The sequence below is a fragment of the Microtus oregoni genome, unplaced genomic scaffold, assembly GCF_018167655.1.
Source record: "Microtus oregoni isolate MIOR12 unplaced genomic scaffold, Mior012 000070F_ref0000104, whole genome shotgun sequence".
Taxonomy (NCBI): Eukaryota; Metazoa; Chordata; class Mammalia; order Rodentia; family Cricetidae; genus Microtus; species Microtus oregoni.
The window spans coordinates 1,177,765-1,200,023 of record NW_024543977.1 but is presented as its reverse complement, the minus strand read 5'-3'; the positions used below and the strand labels follow the sequence as shown (position 1 = coordinate 1,200,023).

The window sequence follows — 22,259 nt, the reverse complement described above, 5'->3', positions numbered from 1 at the left end:
TTTCTCCCTTTCTCTGCTATTTCCATAACCGTAAGTCTGTTCCTGACTCTTCAGATGCTGGGTGAAGATAACAGTTTCTAATCAACTCATTATCTGGAATTGTCTTTTATAAATAGCAACCTAATCATGTGTATCCTATTAAAATGGCAGTTAAAGGATGGAAATATGACTTGGTGGAAAACGTGCATGTCAAACAATTGTGAGGACAGGAATTCAGAACCCCACAAAATGCAGGCAAATGTCTATCGGGTACAGTAACTGGTTCACAATTCTAGGGCTCAGAAGGCAGAGATGGGGGACCCCTGAAACAAGCTGGCAGCAGACTAGCTATCTATTGGTTTGATTGAGGGACCTTTGGGTCTGAGAGATGGGTCAGAGGTTAAGAGCAACATTTGCTCTTACATAGGACCCAGGTTCAGTTCCTAGCACCTACATAGTGCCTAAAAACAATTATTAACTCCAGTTCTCAGGGATCCAAACCCTCTTCTACTCACTGAGGGCACCAGGCACACCTGTGCTGCACGTACATACAAGCAGATGAAACACTCATACACATAAAACAAAAAATAAATAAATCTTTAAAAGAGGAGGCAGACCTTGCCTCCATGATTAAGATGGAAAGTAATAGCAAAAGACTCCCAGTGTTGGTCTCTGGCCTCTACACATGCACACACATGCACATGCATGCACATACATGCACACATATTCTCCCATACACATTGGAAGCATAATACCACACACACACACACACACACACACACACACACACAAACATGTTCATACACTACAAATGGTTATTTATTTTTATTGCTTATGACACAATATATCGAGATCTTCATGATTGGTGCAACACACAGCATGAAACCCATCTTCTCCATGAAGTCCTAACCTTTGCAATTAGGGATCCTTGGCAGGAATAGAAGTTGAAGCTATATATTTTATATAGTAAGCTAAAATCTTACACGTTTAGCTTATCAGCCGTTAAATAAGTGTATGTTTTCTAAATGAACAAATAAAATTTCTTAAATTAGGATGTTCGATTCCTCAGAGGGTTATATAAATGGGAGGTTCTGGACCCAGTCAGTTCCGGTTTCCCTTATACCTGCCTCCCATCTCTGACAATAGTATTATTTGCATACTACAGACACCCCTCCCTGATGTCAGAGTGCATTCACAGTCTCCCGTAAACAGCCCCTAGTCTCACTTTAGGCGTAAGGATGCTATGCTTTCCCACTCTCAAAGAACTCTCAGTGGTGGAGGTCACCAAAGACATTAGTCATAGCTTGAGAGTATCCTGAACAGGGCGATATAGGACTCATGGAGCACGGAAGCATGGACTCAAGTAGGTAGGCCCTTTGGGCCCACAGTTCTTTTACTAGCATTACATCTCCCCAGCAAGGGCAGGATCCAGGAAAGGAATGGCACCCAGGGTTAAGACACCCAGGGTTAAGTGGCATTCTCCAGCAGAGCTCACATATTAGGCATATATAGTACCACTTGGTTTCTGGAGCATGCCATGTCCTTTCTTGTTGGAACAAGCTTCACATGAATTTTTTCAGAGAGAAAGCTAGATACAATCTTGCGAGCAATTCCTTTTGTGTTGTCTGCATTTTGGTGTTGTCTTCCCTAATGGACCTGATTACTCCTTCCTCTTCTTTGGATCTCCAAATCCTACAAAGGTGCCTAGGACACAGTGCTTTTGGTATAGTTTTGAAGAGAGACAAAGTTAATTAATGAATAATATTCCTATATCTACCCAAGTTCTGATTTTCTATTTCTCAACTTTCATTGTCATTTTTAAAATTTCTAAACTTAATAGAGGATCCAGGAGGATAGATAGACAAACAAATAAATCCATAATTTGTTAGTAGAAGGGTAGAGAAAATGGGAACTGGAAATGAAAGTTCAAAGCTTCAACTAACAGTGTAAGAAAATTACAAGGAGGTGTCTCCTTGGAATGTGAAGTTATGGATCAGCTGATCATAGGCCAGGCGAATGTTCCTAGAGAATAGAACTGTTATAGCGTTACTTTTTATTTATCCCATTGCATTCATTATAAAATAGAGTAAAGCAAGGTTCACATCCTCTTAATTTTTTTTTTTAAAAAATCACTAATCCTATGAGTTTTCCAAGTTAATTCCCAAATTAACCACATAGCACGCCATAGTATAACTTGGAGATGTGTGGCCTTCTGCCCAGAGTACTGCAGTCCTAAAGTCATAAGGTGAGAACCAAATGGTGCCTTCCTACCTGACTCCTGATCAAAATAGTTCAAGAGCTCACAGTAATACAATCCAAAATTTAATAAAAGGGTCAGTACAAACCAAGTGCCTACACCAATGTCTGGCACTCTAAACAGCTGGTCTCATTTCCCCTCTGGTCTTCCTCCACAGCTTTCTCTACTCCCAATGCTTCTTGGTGATTCCCTTGTTGCTGATGCTGGCTTCAGCATCACCAACATTGCCACCTGAGAGCACTCTTCAAGAACACCCAAGAGCATTGTTTAGACTGCGGAAAGGAAACTAGGTGGCCGCGAAGACTAAGTCGGTAGCACATCACTCTGAAACTCACCAGCAGACATGTTTGTATCTGGAAAGAATGCTGTGCTTCATGTCATTCCAACCAAGAACAAAGTCCAGGCTCAGAGAGTAAAGGCACAAATGCTTTAACTATCATTTTCATAGTCTTCTTTGGAAGTATATAATTTAGATTATGTTTAAATCTGGCATATTTTATTTTTAATTTTTTTACACAACAACTGAGATCTACTAATATTTATCAACATTTAAGCCACACCTTTTAAAAATACATGTATGATTTAAAATTCATAGAACATGACGGAATGCAAACTTTCATATTCTTTCTTAAAGTTCCCACATTGAGCTCCACTGTCAAGCTTTACATTCAGACGTTTAAGAAAGAAAGACAGTTTCATAAAGGAACAGAGAGAATGTAAAAACAGAGAGAAAACAGATGCAGAAAAGGTGAGTTAGTGAAGAGCAAAACCCTATTCTCTTCTGCATGAGCACACTGTCTCAGCGCCCTGGCGTGTGGCTCATTTTGGTTGTAAGTGTGAGTCATTGCCACAGTTGACCTGTAAATTTGTGCAATACTTTACATCCTTTATCCATTTGTATCATTCATGGAAAATTTGTCTCAAAGTGGCAAAGTTGTGGGGTAAAAGAAACCAGTGCTGGGATGATTAGCTACCTTTAGATGGTACCACCTGCTGATCAGGAACCAAGGTTGTGTAAGAAACAAACTCCCATAGTGCTCTGCCCTTGAGCTTTTCTATTGGGCCTGCTGTGTGGTAGCCAGACAGATTATCTAATATAAACTTCCCGAGTTGTCACTCAGAGCCTCAGCATGCTTCATGCACAAATTAATACTTATATCAAAGTAATAGGTCCTGGAGGACTGGGCATCAAAATTCTATCTTATGCTAATATTTAAATTTTACTCGCTTTCCACAAATTAAACCATACAGTTCAGAATAGTTGAGAAGTGATTCAGGAACACTGTATGAGATGTAACAACTGAGTTCTAGTATTCATTGCAGAAACTCTAATAATTGGGTAATTTATATTAGGAGACAGCCTTCCTCAATCTTATGGAAGCAGTTTCTCAATTGAGGCTCTGTCCTCTATGATGACTCTACCTTGTGCCATGTTGACATTAAATGAGCCAGCACACACATCTAAACTAGGGTCCAGCCCCAGAGAAAAGCAGAGTCCAGTCCTCTGTGGCTAGAGGCTTCAGTGCCTGCCTTCCTTCAGCCATATCTAGCTGAGCAGGGAAAGGACAACAGTCTGCTTCCATTTCCAGGCTTAACCTCTGAACCCGGGGCTCCATTGGGTGCTATAGCTGCTTACTCAGTGATTTCTAAAGAAGTATCAACATCTCAATTGACTCTTTTACTTTTTTACTTTATTTTTCAAGAACACAGATGAAATTATGGAGGGAAAAGCAGAGTAAAATCCTTCCCCTGACCCCAGTGTCTACTCAAGGATTGTCAACCAACACACACACACACAAACACAAACACACACACACACACACACACACACAACTGACCATTTGAATTATTCTCTTCTCTTCCCTCCCTTACCCACACCCAATCACCTTGTCTTTCAAATGCTTCACTAGTTAAATTAGAATGTTTGCTCCCCATTTCCCCAACCTTAGATGGGGATCCAGAATAGCTTACATGAAATACTATGTTGTAATAGGAGCGGCGGGCTGCATCCCTGTCACCCGGCCGCCCCCACGGCTAGCTTTACCCAAAATAATACACGGAAACTGTATTCTTTTAAATACTGCTTGGCCCATTATATCTAGCCTTTTCTCCGCTAACTCTCGCACCTAGACTAGCCCATTTCTTATAATCTATGTAGCCCACGAGCTGGCTTACCAGGAATGATCTTAACCTGCATCTGCCTGGAATGGAAGAATCATGGCGACTCCCTGACTCAGATTCTTTCTCCCAGCCTTCTGTTCTGTTTACTCCACCCACCTAAGGGTGGGCCTATCAAATGGGCCTAGCAGTTTCTTTATTGCTTAACCAATGAAATCAACAGATTGATATATGACACTCCCACATCACTTCCCCTTTTTCTGTTTAAACAAAAAAGAAAGGCTTTAACTTTAACATAGTAAAATTACATATAACAAAAAGTTATCAAGTAAGAATTACAGTTACAATATTTATATCTATTTTATCTTTTATCATAACTAAGGAAAACTCTAACTATCTACTCATTCTTCAACTCCATCAAAGACTCCAGAAGGATATAATACTACCTAACAAGAAATAAGAAAACTCTAGAAATGACAGAGACATCTCGCTGCCTGGACAGTCACCCAAAGTTCTTTTATACCATTGGGGCATCCATCTTTAGTCTTTAGGCCCAAAGTATCCAGCAGACATTTTCATCAAGCAGGAAATTCCAAAGACAGTTTAGTCATTTTCTGCTGTATCCTGCAGAATGTCTCGCAGACTCTTTCATGAGTCAGGAACCCCGAAAGACCATCTCACGTTTAGGCAAGTTTAGCAGTCCTCTCTCTGTGGGTTCTCTTTGTCCAGTTTATGCAACAGTCTAGGCAAGAACAGTTTCTTGCCCAAATGGCTATCAAACTCTATAAGGATCCTCTTTGATGCCCATCTTCTTCTTGAAGTAGATTGGTGCTGCCAGGAGCAGAGTGTCTCATTGTCATGAAAAGTCCTAAGTTATTAAAACATTTAAAATGCCATATTCTGCAGTCTTTGAAAGATATGAAGAATGCCTATCTGAAATGTATCTATATATATCTAGAAAATCTAAGTAACATGACTACAAACTTTACTATCATCGATGATTATCCATTAGCAACCTCTATTTTTTATTATACAGTATATTTTAAATAAACTACACTATCACAATGCCTTAATCAAGAGCAGAATTATATATACATATAACAAAATTGACCTTAAATCTCTATCAATAAAGCAAAATCTATACTAATGCAAATTATTCATATCTATATCATATCCCCCTTTAAATGTAAAAGAACATTTATAAACAATATTTTGGGAACATGGGCGCAGTTTTTTCTCTCCAAACTGCTTCCTGCTGAATGGGGGCGTCGTTAATTAGGTCTTTCATGGTATAACCTGTGTGCTAGTTTCATCTCAGTTGGCAGTTGAGCGAAGCAATTTTCTGAAGATGTTCACAACAACCCTTCAGGAGGGTGTGGTCTATCATATCAAATTGGAATAGAAGAAATCCACAGGGTCTAGTCCTCTGTGAAAACAAAAGAAGACCCTCTCCAAAGCATCATATTCTTAGACCCAAATTTTGAAATTGTAATACCCTCATATCCATTCTGGTTTAGCTTGGCAGCCCATGTAATGAAATGTCTCTCTGTACTTAGCTCCTTCACAGTCAAAAATTTTAAAGAAAACACAATGTACATAATCCAGACTCTCTGTGAATTTTCATTTTTACGTGGCTTATTTTTATTTATTTCTTTTAATCTATAACTATCTGTACTCTGTCTCTTTAAAGACTTTACCTTTTTTTTAAAACCATTAACTTTAGGTGAACCCTGGAAGAGAATCTTTTCTCCAGCATCTACAAAGCCCCACTGTGGAGAATCAAACCTAAGTCATCATTATAAGGTTGGCTGAATTACTGCAAAAATTTATGTTCCAGCCTTAGGGGTTGTCAGCAAAGTAAGGGCATTGATTGGTAAAGAATAGAATCTTTTAACTTGGAATGGAGATATGTGGAAGGACCCTATTGAAGCTGAGAACAAAGAGCCCTCAGATCCTCAAGTGTTTATCTAACCTGAAGAATTAGTCTTAGTGGAAAATAAACATTTAATAATGGGTCATCAAGTTACCATGTGACCTGAGGTACCATAGCATCATGAGTTTGGGTAATATTTGACCCACCAAGTCATGAAATAGGACATGCACAGCAGCAGCAATCCATTACTGAATAGGATATTATATATAATAAATATATTTTTATTATTATATATTAATAAATTTATATTCAAGCGTGAGCAAGTCCTGAGGGCACAAACAAGTTACATGAAGAGGTTGCTCAAATGCATATAGTTTCTGTTCCCATGTCATCTGCTCCAAACATGCACCTGTAGCCTCATGGTGTGTATGCCATGATCAGTTGACTGAGGAAGAGAAGACAAGGGCCTGCTTTATTGGTGATTCTGCACACTGTGCAGGCCCCATTAAGAGGGGCACAGCTACAGCTACACTGGGAAAATCCTGAAAAACACAGGTAAAGAAAAATCTTCACAGTGAGCAGAACTTTGGGCAACACATGGTCATACATTTTGTTTGGAAGGAGAAATGACCAGAAGTGTGACTGTTTACTGATTAAAGGTTTGTGCTGCATGGTCAGGGACTTAGAAAGAGCATAACTGAGAAATTTGTGAGAAAAACATCTGGGGAAGGTGTTTCTCCAAATGAGAGAAAGTATGAAAGTACTATGTCCGATGTAAATGCTCATCAAAGGATGACATCAACAGAGGAGTTCAATAATCAAGAAGATGGGGTGACCCAGTCAGCCTCTTTTCCCAATCATCCCTGTAATTGCTCAATGGGTCCATGAACAAAGTGGTCATGGTGGCAGAGATGGGGGTTATATATGAGCTTGACAATATATGGACCCGCACTCACCAAGGCTGGTCTGGCTACAGATCTGTCAACAGCAGAGACAAACACTGATTCCCAGATATAGCACCATTCCCTCAGGTGGCCAGATAGTCATCTGGTGGCAGGCTACCTATATCGGACAAATTCCTCCATGGAAAGGACCACCTCTTTGTCATTACTGGAGTAGATACTTATTCTGGTTGTGCATTTGCCTTTCCCTTATGTAACACTTCTGCCAAAACCACCATCCATGGACTTACACAATGCCAGATTCACGGTCATGGTATTCTACACAGTGTTGCTTCTGACTTCTTTAGTCACAATAAAGCCAAAGAATGTAACAGTCGGCCCCAGTCATGGAATCCACTGGTCTTGCCATGTTCCCCACCACCTTGAAGCAGCTGGCTTGATAGAAAAATAGAATGGTCTTTTGAAGATACAGTTACAACACCAATTATGTGGCAACAACCTGAAGGACTGCATTGTAGTTCTTCACAAAGTGGTATATGCTTTGAATTAGTGTCCAATAAATGCTATGGTTTCTCCCATAGCTGGGATCCATGGGTCCAGCAACCAAAGGGTGGAAAAGGGAATGGTTATACATTCATTATCACCCCTAGTAATCCACTAGGAACATTTTTGCTTCCTGTTCCCATGCCCTTAAGTTATGCTGACCTTGAAGTTTGGGTTCCAGAATGGGGAGCATTCCTGGAAGGAGACACAAGAGAGAGAGCTCATTGAACTGGAAGTTCAGACTTCCTCCTGGTCACTTTGGGCTTCTGATGCCCTTATGCCAATACTCTGACAAAGGAACAAGAGTGTTGGGAAATGTGATTGATTCAGATTACCAAAGGGAAACTATGTCTACAGTGCAGGAGATTCTTTAGGGCATCTCTTGATACCCCTGTGTCCTATAATTAAAGTGAGTGGGAACCTACAACAGCCTAATCCAGCCAGAATGATAAAGGGCACAGACCCTTCAGGAATGAAGGTATGGCTCACTCACTCCTCCAGAAAAAAGAGCCAAGATCTGCTGAGAATGGAGAAAATACAGAATGGGTAGTAAAGAAGGTAGTTATAAACACCAGCTTTGGTAGTTTGAATGTAACTGGACCCCATAACATTATAGGGAGTGACACTATTAGAGATGTGGCTTTGTTTGGTAGGTGTGGCCTTGTTGGAGGAAGTGTGTCACTGTGGGGGCAGACGTTGAGGTTTCCTATGTTTAAGATACCACCCAGTGTCTCAGTCAACTTCCTGCTCCCTACAATCCAAGATGTAGCCAGGACCACTTATGCCTGCACGATGCTCCCCATCATGATGATAATGGAATGAATCCCTAAAACTGTAAGTAAGTCACCACAATTAAATGTTTTCCTCTGTAAGAGTTGCCATGGTCATAGTGTCTCTCTTCACGGCAATAAAAACCCTAACTAAGACACCAGCTAAAGCTACGTGACCAAATGCAGATATGAGGATTATGAGTGTTTCTTTTATAGTTGGTTAAGAATGTGTTTGTACAGACATTTGTGTTTTCTTTCCTCAATTTCTTTATCATGTAATGCAATATCAAGAGATTTTATCGATGATTTTTATATTTAAGTTTGCGATGCTAAAAGAATGTCCTTATACTGGATAGTTTTATGTAAACTTGACATAAGCTAAAATCATCTGAGAGGAGGGAACCTCAAATAAGAAAATGTCTCCATAAGATTGGGTTGTAGACAAGCCTGTACAACATTATCTTATTTCGTAATTGATGAGGGAGGCATCAGTCAATTGTGGGTGGTGCTTCTTTGAACTGCTGGTCCTGGTTCTATAAGAAAGCAGGTTGAGCAAGCCATGAAGAACAAGCTTATAAGTAGAATCCCTTCGTGGCCGCTGCATCAGCTCCTGCTCTCAGGTTCCTGTCCTGCTTAATGTTTAAGTTCCTGTCCTGACTTTCTTTAATGATGAACAGTGATACGGAAGTAAACCCCATGGTCTACTTTAAAAAAAAAATCCCTTTCCTCTCCAATTTTCTTTTGGTCATTGTGTTTCCTCATAACAATACTAACTAACTAAATCAGTCCCTTAAGGGACATTGTCACCTAATCTAAAATTTGTAACATGTCTGAGGTTGTACAAGGGATGGTTATATCACATTAGGTGTAATTATTATGTGGTTATCGTTTTGGTTTGGAAATTAAGCATGACATAAGAAGATACGATTGTGTGTCCAGCTGATAAAGGTGGGGGTGATTTGCGATGGCTATTCTTGGTCGTTAACTTGACTACATCTGGAATTGACTCCTAACCCAAATGGCTGGATACAACTGTAAGGGATTATTTTCTTAATATAACCATTTAAAGTAGGAAGATCTGATTTTAATCCAGATCTTTTAAGGTGGGAAGATCCATTTTTAATCTCAGCCACACTTTCTACTGTCTGCCTATATAAAGACATGGAAAAGGGAATCTCGCTCTAGTCTGCTTGTGGGCAAGTCCATTCTTTCACTGAAAATAGAGCCTGCTTCTTCATGATTCTTGTGTATACTGGAGACCAGCTGAGACATCTAGCCTTAGGGACTGAACAACTACTGGATTCTTGGACCTTCCGCTGGTAAATAGTTAATGTTGGACTAGGTGAAGTACAACCTACAAAATACTCTAATAAATCCTCTAATGTGTGTGTGTGTGTGTGTGTGTATGTGTGTGTGTTCATTCTATAAGTTCTCTTCTCTTAGAGAACCCAGACTAGTACACCAACTTTAAATTATCCATTACTTGGATTATTTGAAAAAAATAAAATTATTGAGTAACTGACAAGATTTGGAAGCTTGACAGCAGCAAATATTAGGTAGTACAGCTAGTAAGGGCATTAAAGTCTGTGTTTCACACCCACTTTGGGTGGCAAAGGGAAGAGAGGAACAGAAAGGAAGAAAAAGAACTTTCTATTTCAGAGGTGAATATTTGTCTTATATGACATTGCAATGTAGTCACAAGAAAGTATTATCAATGACTTTCCAATTAATCTTTGGAATCACCATTTAATCTTTAATGGTTGAAGTTAAGATTAAGTCATCCTTGAAAGTGAAATTTTCCTTTAAATTAATTGGTAAACTGTCTCAACAGAAATATATGATGAGATGTGTGGTTGCTACTGTAATAATTTTACTCATATTTCCCCTCCCCTTATGTTGTTACCTGCTTTACTGTTAGTATCATCTTTTACTATTCTCCATACTGTTAGCAGAAGACTAAAAAGGAACATAGGGGGACCAATACATAAGTGCTACTGTGGCTGGAATAACTCAGTCCCTACCTCTTCCCATAGCCAACCTCCTCCTGCTTCATCCCTCCCTGAGCTTTTCTCACCTATGTTGCTTTAACACCAGAAGTTATAAATCCCTTATTAGGTTGGCCTCTATCTATTTGAATGATCTGGGAACCTAGAGACTGCCTGAACCAATTGGCATTGGATAAAGAAGGTGTTCTAATTTCACCCTGTTGCTATGATAAATACCATGACCGAAAGCAACTCAAAAGAGGAATAGGTTTATTTCAGCTTATAGATTATAGTCCCTCATTGAAGAAAGTCAAGACATGAACTCAATCAGGAATTTGAAGGCAGGCCTACTTGTTATTTCACACAGTATTATGTCTGAACTAAGATCAAAATCACAATCAAGGAAGTCCAGGGGAAACCATGGAGGAACTCTGCTTGCTGGTATTTGCAGTTTCATGCATTGCTGTCTTTCATAAGAAGCCCAAGATCATCTCCTCCAAGGAATGATGCCACCCATAGTGGATTGTGTGTCTCTCCATCAATTAACAATTAAGATAGTTTCCCCAGAGTTCAATCCAACCTAGGCAATTCTTCCATTAAGAGTATCCTCTCTCATGACTCCAGGGCTGTCTCAAGTTGATAGTCAAGCTAACTAGGACAGAGGACAGCTTCCATTGTCATAGATGTGCACTACAGCAATCATTCTTGCAAGTTTTCTTGACCTCATATCCTTGGTACCTCCTTGAAAGGGAACCTGACCCACAAAGAACCAAACAATTCATAAAGTCACATAGCGTGTGTGGTACAGCACAACAATCCCTATCTTAAGTCAAGGAGCAAAAAAAGAAGAGACTGGGTCCCCTGGTCTGTAACAAAGGCATAATCCCAGTCATCTAAGTACTTCCCAATAGGCACCAAGTTCTGAAGGAATACCACCGCCCAAGGCCACCACCATGAAATCAAACTTTAACACAAGGCCTTAGTGGCCACTCAAGATCTGAATTCTAGCAACAAGTACTGCATAATTACATAGAGTTAAATAAAAGCAATTTTAAGGGGTTGCAATGGGAAGGGACGAACTCACAAATACAGAGAAAAGGCCGAAGCCACACTGATCCCATGCTGTCTCCCTGCATTCTGTGTTTCCCCTCACGCTAAGCAACAGCCACAGCAAGAGAGAGAGATCACACTTCTTGCAGCTTATAGTGCATACGTAGCCCCTCAGACCATGCCCAAAAGGCTGGTATCCCAAAAGCTAATTGACTGAATGAATTCCCACAACAAACAAGTTCATGCAAAACTTCAGTTTCTCACCCCTGTGGTTTGATCTGCAGATGCCTACCAACTATTGAACACACATGAGAGTCTAGACAGTGAATTAAAATGCCTTTAAATCTGAAAAGAAAGAACAGTACTCAGTATAAATCAAACTAGCTCATCCTCTACAAACTACATCCACAGAATATGGAACAAATAAAAGAAATACACTAAATGAGTTCTGCCAAATCAGGGAAACGATTTCTGCTTCCTTTTTCCACGAGGCACCGGAAAGTCATATTCTCTTCACACTTAGAATATGGTGTGAAGAAAGAAGCATCCTGCAGCTTTTAAAGCATATACAAATGCCACTTTTGAGGGCTTTTCCATAGCCAGTCAGAGACACTGGGCATTTTGTTTAAAGTCAGCCGAAACCCCAGAAACAGAGATCTGTGAACGCACTCAGTGAGTTGACAGCACACTCACGCTCTCACTCTCAGGTATAAAAAAGTGCAGTCTTCATATATTGAGGTTCGCCAAAACAAATGGATGCATGACAAACATGCAGCGAACATCATGCATTATGGCGCAAGATGGGAAGCCTTTTCTCTATGTATGGAAGAAGGCATCAAGGCCAACTTCACAGATTCTCATCAGTACCACATCTGAGATCTTCCTCCGAATAGGTGGGCAAGAAAGGAAGTAAAAGCACCAATATCAGAAGCAGAAAATTAGAATTATCCGTGTTTAAATTTAATATTGTAGGTTGCTTTACACACAAAAATGTCAGGATACAGGAACTCCACAAATTCATAAGATACAAATAAAGCATAAAATGTTAGCTGTATTTCTGCATGCTAAGAATGAACAATCCAAAAAGAAAATCAAGATGCAAATTCTACTTATAGTAGTATCAACAAGAACAAGTAAGAAATTAAAGTAGCTAAAAAGGAATTACACTTATACTATGAAAACTACAAAAATACAAAATACTTCTGAAAGCAATTGGAGCTGTGTAAATAAGTTAAAAGACATTCATATTCACAGACTTGAAAACATAGTGTTAATACCAACACTACCCAAGGTGATCTATAGATTTAATGTAATATTTATTAAAAACCAATGCCATTTTCAAGAAGCTTACCCTAAAATGTATGTGGAACCTCAAAAGAACCCAATTTGCCAAAATAATTTTTTAAAAGAACCAAGCTAGAGGACTCATACTTCTGACTCCCAAAATTATAGGTGTAGTAATCAAAATAACACAATAGTAGGAAAATGATTTATCTGCATACCAATGCACAAGAAGAGAGTTCAGAGATAAGCTCTTGCCAGGAGATCAAGAAGCAGCAGGTGGAAGTGTCAGGTTCCCCAAACAATGCTGATAGGAAACTGGAAAATGTTGTTTTCTTTTCTGTGCAAATGAAGAAAACTGAAAATGTTACCCAGCACACACACACACACACACACACACACACACACACTAGCTCAGAGTAAGGAACAACCAAACAATAAAAGCTAAAACTATGAAAGTCTTAGAAGAAAGCATGAGGAAACCGATTTGTTAATGATTTCTTATACACATACCAGTAAAAGAAAGGAAATAGACAAATTGGATTTTTATAAAAGTTTATAAATATGTACATCAAAACATACCATCAACAGAGAAAAGGGCAACCCACAGAATGGGAGTAAATATTTGTAAACTGTGTTTCTCTTGAAGTAATTAGAATCCAGAAAAGACAGGAGAGAACTTTTTATATCACCAACAAAACCCTGCAACCAGACTCAGAAGTGGATAAAGGATTTGAATAGATACTTCTCTATACAAAGGGCTAACAAGATGTAAAGATGCTTGGCATGGCTAACCATTGTCGGCATGCCAATCAAAACTAGAACGTATACCGCTGCGCAGTCACTGGGATGACTGCTATGATATTTTAATTTAAAAGTGTTGCCAAGGACCCGAAGAAGTTGAAATGTTTATGCAGTGTCTGTGAACTGCAAATTACAGCAGGCACCTTGGAAACCAGAATAGTGATTTCTCAAAGTACTATCACTAGATCAACAACTTGAAAGGATTTCCCACATCTTGAGATCAGCTTTTGTTAAATTCGTCTATGGCTCTGTCAGCCCAAGTGGTGTAACTTCATTAACTCCAGTTAAGATGTGTGTGTGCTTGTATGTATGTGCATACATTTATATGTACTATGTGTAAATTTATGCATATATAGAAAAATATGATTCCTTATGATTTTTCCAAGTTGCCTTAGCATTGTTTTTTCCTCTCCCTCCCTCTCCTCTGTATTAACCTCTTTCTCCATCTCAGTTAAAGGCACCCCCTCCCCCATATCATCTGTACCGTGCTATTTACTTCTCTTGCACTCCCTCCTCCCTCACTCTAATGTGACCTTTTTTTTTTTACTTTCCTGACGTCATAGGGTAACTCTAGGGTTTAGACTCACATCTGAAAATTTGGAGCTGGTAACCACAGATAAGATAGAATATGCACATTTGTCTTTCCAGGTCTAGGTTACCTCTCTTCATATATCAGGAGATTTCAAGAGACTTACAAAACCAAAGAGGTTATTAATGTTGCCTTTGGTTACCTCCCAGTAGTTAAAGATAAGTCCCTAATTTTGAAGACACCATATACTTTAGACACAGGACTCTAAAGATTCAAGCTCAATCTGACCTGAAAGTCTCCTTCCTGGGGACTAGTGTTCCTAGAACTGGAAGATGCTATGCAAGCTGTCAAGGAAAGAAAGAAATCAATAATCATACTTAGCTATGATACCTACGAACCACAACAAAGACTAGCATGGCAAGATGTGCCTAAAGCTGCAGTTGTGGCAATCATATCTCAGTAGTAAGCAATAGCTATCTAATTTATAAGCACTTAATCATTGAACAGGAAGGAAGTCATGTCTGGTACTGGAAGCCTAGACAAGTAGTTAGCTAGTGAAGTCATGGCTTAGGAGAGAACCCACTACTACCACTTTACCAGACCAGCGTATTTCCTAACTTCATTCTAAACATGTATTCTTATGCCCATATATGTCTCATGCTTTATCAATGAAGCTTCTTCTCATTGCAGCAGATGGAGACCATTATGAAAAGTCACCACTGGTCAAAATGCAGTGAACAATTAGTCATGTGTTGCCCAGCCCCACAGGAAAAATCTACAACACAATCCCTACATATAAAGTGTAGGAAACTTTGTAGAAGAGAGAGAGGAAAGCTTGTAAGACCTAGAAAACCTCCTTCTCCACCTTCTATGAGATGCATCTCCTAGAACTGACAAGAAAGCTACACCTATGATATACCTCAACAATATGGTGGCCTAAACAAGATCTGAAAAATGGCAGTACCAGCACATATGCTAACATAGAAGGAGGAATCCATACAGGGCCCCCACCGCTAGACAAAGAATTATAGGAAACTAAGGACTTATGAGAGAGGGAGAATTAGTCCTCCCCAGCAATGTGTCCCTAATTGGTTATCCACTATCAAATAGTCAGCCCTGAAGTCACATACATAGAAGAAAAATGGACTCATAAGGTTTTATTTATATATTTATGCTGTGTGTTTGGGTGTGTTTAACAACAATAATTAAAAAGAGACCATGGGTTTGGAAAGGGGTAGGGGTGTGTGGGAGGATTTGGAGGGAGAATAATTTTATTTTAATTAAAATATTAAAAGTAGAACTCCAAGGAGATATTTCTAAGGCCACATTACAGCAACAGTAGTCACAATAATTAAAATCTAGAAGCATCCCTCATCCATCAAGAGATGAAGTGATATGCAAAATACAGCCTATGCACACACTGAAATGACATTCAGTTTTGAAATGGAAAAACCTCCTGACATAGTCTACAACAAAGATGAATCCAGAAAATGTTCTGCTAAATGACACAGGACAGTCAAAAGATGAAAGATGCCATGTGATTATATTTATACAGGTATTTAGGGTCAATGGCAACACAGAGCACTCCTGACAGTCAGGAAGCAGAAATTAAGGCATTTGAAACAAAATATACCACTCTAGGGTGTACTCCAGTCAGCTGCTTCCTCTATTAGATCCTACCTCTTAGTTTCTGCCGCCTGTCAGTAATATAACAAATTCTGAAGCCATTAACCTACTGATTGATCCACACATGAAGTCAAAACCCTCATGATTCACTCCCACAAAATCTTGTCTCTGCACTTGAAACATTAGGAACCAAATCCTTAATAAATGACTCATTTTGGAGGATACTCCGTTTCCAATGACATTAACAAATGACTCATTTTGGAGGGTACTTAATGCCTTCATGATCCACTCCCCCCAAATCCTACCTCTGAACTTGATGTCTTGGTACATAAAGGTACCAAGCCTTTGATAAAAGTCATTGGAAGAGTACTCAAAATGTACTCCAAACTGTAACATTTACTATAATAAAACTTTAAGAATATGCAAAAGTGAGTATTAGTAATTTCAAGTGTCTACCAACACTTCAATAAACAAACACCAAGAGTACCAGGCACTCTTATACCAAATATGTCTTCAGTGTTCTTAATATTATTTCTAAAATGTTAGCATACATTAATTCCTATGTGTCACTTTGCAAATCTTATATACTTCTTTAGAGAAACCTTGGAATCACAAAATGACCCAAGGTAATATAAAGATGCTAGAAATAAAAATGAAATGTCAGTTGGATGATGAACTGACTCAGAGCTGTGAACATGAGTCAGAAGGTTGCTTGGGTCTTACTGGGACCTTCCTTGTAATTCTGAGCGCAGGGTCTGCCCGTTACACTCTCAGGGTTACACAGCACAGTCAGAGTCCTTATTTTGAACATTGGCTTTTCTATTTCTCCTTACCACTCCTACAGTAATCTATTAATCTCCATGTAGGCTTATTATTTTCTGTTTTGCTTCTTTTTTCTGTCCTTATTTTTGGGAGATGATGCCTCGGTATTCACATAATTACACACATTTTGTCCTCCCTCATATTCACTGGGGAAAAATTGTCTACATTCATCTCTAGAATGGACTTTTAGAACCTCTTATCAACAGGAGTTGAATTTTAATGCTACTGGGTTTTTTATGATTACTAGAGATACCATAAGTTAAGAGATTTGGACAAGAGCTGGAGAAATGGCTCTGTGATTTAGAGTGAGCACTGCTCTTCCAGTGGACTGAAGTTCAGTTCCTAGCATTCATGTCAGGTAGCTCATAGCCGACTGTAACTCCAGCTCCGGGAGATCTGATGCACTCTTTTGACTTCTATGTACATCTGCACTCGTGTGCACATAGCCCCCTGACAGTCACTCATAAACACAAAATTTAAATAACAACATCAAAAGCACACAAAAAGATGGACAAAATTATGAACACTTGGTGACTGAATTAGGACTAAACTATGTCCTTTAACTCCCTGTTTATGGCAAAAAAAAAAGACATGCCAAGCTCAAGCTCTCTCTCTCTCTCTCTCTCTCTCTCTCTCTCTCTCTCTCTCTCTCTCTCGTGTGTGTATGTGTGTGTGTGTGTGTGTGTGTGAGAGAGAGAGAGAGAGAGAGAGAGAGAGAGAGAGAGAGAGAATTAGCTTCTCTCTCTACGTATAGATCTGAGTTTTTAGGATACCTCTGGGATTTTGATTTTTCTTCCCAATGTTATCTAGTCTTCTACTTGTGCAAAACTTTCTCTATATCTCTGGAAGGAATCTGGGTCATGGCTAGAGGCAGCTGGCTGGGAGAAGAGCCTGCGTGGGGACCACAGCTGCAGATCTCTGGATCATGATGTCAGCCTTGATGGCACCACAGTCTGTCATTTGTCTGTGCAGTTTTATAGAGATGATGAAGTTCACTTTGTATTTAATTATTGTTTTGATAATTTGGTGGTTTTAATCATTTTCCAATGGCATTTTAAAATTTCTTTTCCTTTGATTTCAACCGTCCTCTTAATGCAGCAATTAAATACAACTGATTAAAGGTTGTAAATGGAAAGAATTAGCAATAACCACAATAAAAAAGTACTTCAGCAAACTATGCAATGAACCTCTCCATTCATTCCCTCAGAAGATGCCTGGAGATGAAATATTAATGATAAAGGAAGAAAAGAGCACTTATAAATCCAACACATTGAGTGCCAGCAGGCATCAGGCTACACACTGTAACAAAAAATTAAAATTAAAATAATGCTGAGGGGTGGGATTAGGAGACTAGTCTGGAATCTCAAGGATGTTAAGGGTGTAAGGGGTAGGAGATGGAAAAAGGCAGGAGACTTATCCATGAACAGCCTTGACACTCAGTACTTCTTGGCTTGCATTACACCCTGCTAAAGGCTGTAGAAGCAGATTATCAAAGCAGACTTCTTTGTCAATCACAAGAAGGAAGACCAAGCTGTCTACCTGTCAGACTGTATGGGAAAATGCCAGAGTGATGCCCAGGGAGAACAAGCTGGGCTTTGGGCTCTAGTAAAACTTCAGCAAAAAGAGACTCCTTCTGTGGGGACACAATGCTAGGAAGGTCACTGTGGATACCCATTTTATTTCCTTTCACAACACAAATAGTCACCAGTAAGATGCCTTTCTTTGAGGTCTGGTCAGTATAATTTTCCTTTCTTTGCCCAAATGGCACAGCTACCTGTGTGCATACCTGCTTTGCATACGCTGTTATATATGCATGTCTTTAATAAGCCTTGGGTGTTTTTTAAAGGCCAGATAGTATATTAGACCTCGATGATTCTGAGTTGGAAGACTGACAGCTTCTGCTTCTGTGCTCACAGGGAGAGAAGATATATAGAACCCATCATTAGTAATGTATAGGGGATAATATGGAGGAGTTAGGTCTAATGAGGACAGGAAAGAGGGGACATTAGAAAGTAGTGGAGAACTCAGAGACAAGTCATTTTAGGGCTGAGTCATGCAGAAAAATGGAATTTGTCAGAAGGACTAGGAAGGGGTTAGGGTTGTCAGGCTCCAAGGATAGTTAAAAGTAAGAATCTAAGCAGGTTAAACCTGTGTTCTAAAAATAGACACATTTAGACATGGTAGATGGACTATTGCTATAACAGCTCTTAATTATTTTTTGCTGATTAACTATTTGGATCATTTCAGATTTTGGACACAGGGAATTCTCAGTCTTTTAATGCTGCTGGAGGCCATGTGGATGTCTGTGGTCCATGCTGCCACCAAAAATGACTTGGAAGCTCAAGATCCATGTTTCCACAGGCATTATGGCAAGGGAGCTACTTTTGCAGTGGTACTGGTGACTGCAGACTCATAATAGGGAATGCGTGAACCACAGGATAATTGAGCCAGTGTGAAAATTTACTCCCTGTACCAAGAGCTCACAAATGACCACACACTGCCCCAGTAAATTATCTAGCCTGAGAAATGGATGGTTCCAGAGGGAGACATAAAATCCATTCTCAACAGGAACACAAAAAGCTAAGATGATATCTCAGTTGATAACCTGTTTGGTACTCAAGTATTAAGACCAAAAATTATACATTGGAAAAACAAAAGCATCTTCAGCAAATGGTGTGGGCATAACTGGATGTCAACATGTAGAAGATTGAAAATAGATCCATATCTATTGCCATGCACAAAACTCAAGTCCAAATGGATTAAAGGCCATAATATAAATCCGACCACACTGAACCTGATAGAAGAGAAAGTGGGAAGTAGTCTTCAAAGCATGGGTACAGGCAACCACTTCCTAAATATAACTCCAGTAGCACAGACAATAAGAGCAACAATAAATAAATGAGACCTCCTCAAACTGAGAAGCTTCTTTAAAGCAAAAAACACAGTCAATAAGACAAAAAAGGCAATATACTGAATAGGAGAAGATCTTTACCAACCCCACATCAGACAAAGGACTGATCTCCAAAACATATAAAGAACTCAAGAAATTAGACATTAAAATTCTAAATAACCCAATTAAAAATAGGATATTGAACTAAACAGAGAATTCTCAACAGAAGAATCTCAAATGGCCAAAAGATACATAATGAAATGTTCAGCATCCTTACCTATCAGGGAAATGCAAATCAAAACAACTCTGAGATACCATCTTATACCTGTCAGAATGGCTAATCAAAAACACGAATGATAGCTCATGCTGGAGAGGATGTGGAATAAGGGGAAGACTCATCCATTGCTGGTGAGAATGCAAACTTGTACAACCACTTCGGGAATCAGTATGGCAGTTTCTCAGAAAATTGGGAATCAACTTACCTCAGGATCTAGCCATACCACTCTTGGGCATATACCCAAAAGATGCTCAATCATGCTACAAAAGTATTTGTTCAACTATGTTCATAGCAGCATTATTTGTAATAGCTAGAACCTAGAAGCAACCTAGATGCCCCTCAAGTGAAAAATGGATAAAGAAAATGTAACACATCAGAGTACTACTCAACAGTAAAAAGCAATGACATCTTGAATTTTGCATGCGAATGGATGGAGTTAGAAAACATTATCCAAACCCGGACCCAAAAAAGATGAGTATGGTATGTGCTCACTCATAAGTGGATACTAGCTATAAACAAAGAATATTGAGCCTAGAGAAGCTAAGTAATAAGGTGAACCCAAAGAAAAATATACACAGACCCACCTGAAAATTTGAAACGGACAGGATTGACTGGCAGAGTAGGGAGCATGGGAGTCGGGGGAGACGGGAGCATAGGAGGAGAAGAGGAGGGTAGAGGGGGAAGGGAGAGGAGAACTTGAGGGAATGGGAAGACTGAGATGGAGGAAGGACAGAGATGAGAGCAAGGAGAGAGATCTCTTGATTGAGGGAGCCATTATAGGGTTAGCAGAAACCTGGCTCTAAATAAATTCCCAAGAATTCAAACGGATGACTCCACTTAGGACCCTGGGTAATAGAGGAGAGGGTGCCCTGTAATCAGACTTAAATATTACCATAGAACTTTCATCCAGCAACTGATGGAGGCAGAGGCAGAGACCCATAATGGAGCACTGGACTGGGCTCCCAAAGTCCAGATGAAGAACAAAAGGAATGAGAATATAAGCAAGGAGGTCAAGACCATGATGAATTCACCCACTGAAATAGTTTGCCTGAGTTAATGGGAGTTCACCAATGCTAGCCAGATGGGGAAAGAACAAGAATAGGACGAAACTATTTCCTCTGAATGTGGTTGGCAGTTGCATGGCTGGGGCAGACTAGGGAGCCACTGACAGTGGTACCAAGATTTATCCCTACTGCATGTACTGATGTTCTGGGATTCTATTCTCTTTGGATGGATACCTTTCTCAGCCTAGATAAAATAGGAAGAGCCTTGGACCTTCCACAGGCAATGTGCCTTACCCTCCCTGAGGATTAGATGGGGGTGGGGTGAGAGGGTGTAGGGAAAGAATGGGAGGAGATGAGGGAGTGGGAACTTGGATTGGTATTTTTTTTTTTAAAAAAAAACTAATAAATTAAGAAAAAAAGCCCAATGCTGAGGAGACGAAGCCAAGTGGATCCCTGAGGCTCACTAATTAGCTAAAGTAGCTGAATCAGCAAACCCTAAAGTAATGTGGATGGTTCCTGAGGAGCAACACTGGAGGTTGATCTATGACCTCATATACTATACACACACACACACACACACACACACACACACACACTACAAATCAAAATAAATGGTAAGATAGCAGGCCTATAAGAAAAACTTTCCCCAAAATATTTTAAACCAATACATAGTAAAAGATGTCTAACAGTGTCCCCTCATCTCAACCATTTCCAGATTTGAACTTGAACAGTCTCTTTTCCAGGTCATATTACTCATAATTATTCAGAGAAATCTTTAAGTCAGGTAACCCGACAAGAAGCCTCTGGGGATGTCTCAATATAGTTATAGACGCCAGCAGGATAAATTTATATCTTCACAGGTTCCTGTAACAAGACTTGCTGAACCAAAGAAATTATTTTGATTTTCAAGACCACTTGCTACCATCTCAAATTAACCCTTTTATTCATGATCAAATAGAATAAAATTCAAGTATTTTTCATTCCGAGTTGAAGCTCAAGAGGCTGCAGAAGCAATCATTTCTTTTAAGCAAGAGAGAGAGAGCTCCTGAATGGACTTCATGCATCACAGGCAGGAAAGATACATCCTCCGCCTACATTTTAAACTCTCCATTGAGTACTATCCCCACTGTTACAAATTATAAGTTGTGTATTGAATAAACATCCCAAACCATGTATCAGTTCTAGTGCATAAGATAACATGTACAGTATTACTGAGAAGACTTTATGGCCAACATAGCTTGAGAAAGAAGGGCCAGGGGCATGCCTGCTCATGAACGTTGCATTTCTTTGAGCTAAGAAAGCATTTGGCCCCATCAAAGATAATACAAAGCAAGATAAACAGTCACATTTTTTATAAGATGCTACTAATTAAATACACCTATATTTGTGTTCAGGTAGTCAGTCACAACCTCTGTCAAGCCTTAGTTAGGCATTCATTAACTCAATGAGTATATTCTAAGCCAGGTACTTTAGAGATGAGCATAGAGAAGCATGGTAAGAGTTGGAACAGAGGCGGTAAGGCTGAGATATGTGTCAAAGGATTCCATGT

The 22,259-nt window shown here is 39.4% G+C and overlaps 1 protein-coding gene across 2 annotated transcripts in view; it reads right to left on the bottom strand.

The window, feature by feature from the left end:
* Kiaa1217 (KIAA1217 ortholog) overlaps positions 1 to 22,259 on the bottom strand; it is an 818,936-nt gene that overhangs the window by 734,146 nt on the left and 62,531 nt on the right. The window contains exon 2 of one of the 2 annotated variants that reach the window (XM_041641628.1): positions 12,980 to 13,098. The exons of the other annotated variant lie outside the window; for it this stretch is intronic. The gene's annotated coding sequence lies outside the window, so the exon portion shown is untranslated. The remainder of the gene's footprint in view (positions 1 to 12,979; positions 13,099 to 22,259) is intronic. 2 annotated transcript variants of the gene reach the window in all.